Here is a 2,952-nt window from a genome sequence, read left to right as displayed (position 1 = left end):
CAAATCACAATTCACAACAACAGTATATAGTTTAAAATTCACATTACAGTTACCATCAAACCTAAGAGCTGAATTGAATCTTGAAAGAGAATACTCATAATTTTGACTCAACTTGATGCACTTTCATCAACTCCAAAAAGTACTGAGAAGGAAATAAAACACAAGTGATGCTTCCAGAATTAAATGAACACTATACATAAGAAAAACAAACGACATTAGGTAATTTCAACTAGCACACTTTTGTAATAAAAATAAATAAACAAAACAATCTTAAAACTTTTGCAGACCTGTTCACACTTTCCCAAGTTCTCTGAAAATTCAGTGTAGCCCTAAATAGAAAATAAAATGGAACTCAATATATATATATATATATATATATATATAAATAGAAGCATAGAGAAAAGAAATTATGCCAGATAATATACTCTAACCAGATAAACATAAATTACACAGCGTATGGTTCTGGTCTGCCAGCTAGAACCATTCTACTTCCAATCAAGCCACAACAACCACCCATAACCCAGTGCACCCTTCCATCATCCATGCGTATTTGACATTAAGAAAAAACTGTCACACCTCCTTCGAAAATGATGCACAAAATCCTAAGACTAGAAAATCAAACCATAAGAAATGCGCCATAATAGATTAATCGAAATCATCCACAACTGATAAACCAAAAATCACAACAAAAACACAAAATCAAAATAGGGACAGAACTTGATATTGAGAAAGAGGAAAACAGAAAACTCACAGTGCCACCCTTCATGACAGGAACACGTCAAAGTAACACATAAATGAAGTTTCTGAAATAAATTTCTAAAATCTCAAATCCAACAACCACCATATAAATCCTAACCCTAGCACTTCATAAAATCAACGCACCAAATCAGATAAAACAAAGACAGATGCAAAAATTGTGTACATGGAGGCATTGCTGCATTGTTCCTTACCTTCAATTAGTGTTCACTAAACCTTGTAGCAAAATATTCCACGATCCAAGCCGTGGAGAGAGTGAGCGAGAGAGATACCGAGCCTTACAAAAACAAATATGTTGATATTTTAAGTAGAGAACAAGAATAGTTAAGATCTAAAAATATGTTGATACGCAAAAGAGAGAAATTTGTGAGAGAAACAGACGGATAGAGGGAAAAGAGAGAGGTGAGAGCTTACTGAATTGGAGATCGAGCGGAGTTGCTGGCGGAATACCTTGGGTTGCGGCAGAGCCATGAAGGGGTAGCCTAATCACGGAAGGGGAGAGAGAGTGAAGCCGAGTGCAACTTATAGAGAGAGAGAGAGAGAGATACGCACAAAGAGAGTACATAGAGATAGAGGAAAGAGAGACTCACTGGCTAAGTGAGACGGTGATGGTGCGTTAGTGGGCAGTCAACGTGGGGAGGGGCCGGAGAAAACTCAGAGGACAGAAATAAGGTATCAGTTGGGGGGGGGGGGGGGGGGAGAATAAATAAAGGGGGAATAGAAGGGGGGAACACAAAAGGCACCACTTTGGAGATTTTTATTTTCAATTTTGAACTTTTGAGGCAATTTAATGTTGCCGCAAAAGAGTAAAAACGTGCCGAAATTATTTTTTTCCGTCATCATTATTTGTGATGATAGGGTTTTGCTGCAAAAAGTAACTTTTAGTGAGTTGATCGCTAAAAATGAAACTAGGGGAACATGACAAAATTAGCCTTTTGTGTTCAGAATTATGTCACATCAAAAAGTCATATATGTTGTGGTGTAGAAAGCATCATATGGGATACAAATAGGTATACAAAATTAACTACAATTCGGATAGATCCATTAAAAGATACAAGGCAGATTGGTAGTTAAAGGATTAACTCAACAAGAGGGATTCAATTATATTTTAATCTTGGACTCTTAAAGTTCTTCCTTGGAATTGAAGTGGCAAGGTCTACCAAAGGGATTTATGTTTGCCAACGTAAATAAGCCTTGGAAATACGCAAATAGTGGTTTTATTGGTTGTAAATATGCAAAGATCACTCTAATGGATCATAACTTGAAATTGTCAAAGAAGATGAATATGTGATAACAAATCCCACACTTGATCAAAAAGTAATTTGTAGTTGGAATACAAGTTTACTTGATAGGCACTAGACAATGCCAGATGCTGCTTATTCTTCACAATATATAGGCAAGTCAAGACCATTTCACGATTTGTGCGTGTCATCCTTGTGCAAGGGCCATGGTAATCTTCTTTGTATCGTTCCAATTTTATCAGATGTCTCCGAAGGGGCTAGGCAAGCCAAGACCTCTTCATCTACAAGCAACTTAAGGAGGGTTATAGTATATTATAGGTTTACAAGGACGAGGTCTTTTCTTCCCTCCATTATTGTCCTCAGTTGAAAGCCTTTGTTGATGATGATTGGACAAGTTCCCTGACAAACAAAGACCCATAATTTGGTATGTTATTTTTCTTGTGCATCTTTGATTTCCCTGAAACCAAAGAAACAACAAAAGGTTTCTCAATCTTCTTCAAATTTATAATATCGCTCCACAGTTGTTGTGTATGAAGTTGTTGTCATTGACCAAAGCCTGCAAGATCGAGCATCCTCAAGCAGTATCACTCTATTGTGATAACCAAGCCGCAATCAAAATAGCAGCAAATCCATGTATTTCATGATTTAAAAGAAAGCATATTGAACTAGAATGCTATATTGTAAAAGATAAGTTTCAAGAGGGTGTCATTTGCACCTTCCATGTCAAGTACTTGATGATTTGTTTACAAAGGCACTTAACTCCCAAAATCTTCGTACTTTGTTGTGCAAGTTGGGTTTAAATAACACTCACTCTTCATCTTGAGGGGGAGTGTCAACAATACAATACAAAAAAACCAACAAACTCTAACAAGAACGTAGTGAATAAAAATTAGTGCATCATGTTCTTTATCTACTTTTGGCAGAATTCGGGTTTGTTTGGCATGATGAAGTGTAT

The 2,952-nt window shown here is 36.5% G+C and overlaps 1 non-coding gene across 1 annotated transcript; it reads right to left on the bottom strand.

The window, feature by feature from the left end:
• Positions 1-2,152: 2,152 nt before the first annotated feature.
• Positions 2,153-2,255, bottom strand: LOC121268705. The gene has a single exon (XR_005941218.1). It is a non-coding gene; the product is annotated as a U6 spliceosomal RNA (small nuclear RNA).
• Positions 2,256-2,952: the final 697 nt, after the last annotated feature.

The sequence above is a fragment of the Juglans microcarpa x Juglans regia genome, chromosome 5S (genome assembly GCF_004785595.1).
Source record: "Juglans microcarpa x Juglans regia isolate MS1-56 chromosome 5S, Jm3101_v1.0, whole genome shotgun sequence".
Lineage (NCBI taxonomy): Eukaryota > Viridiplantae > Streptophyta > Magnoliopsida > Fagales > Juglandaceae > Juglans > Juglans microcarpa x Juglans regia.
This window is presented reverse-complemented; position numbering and strand designations above follow the sequence as displayed.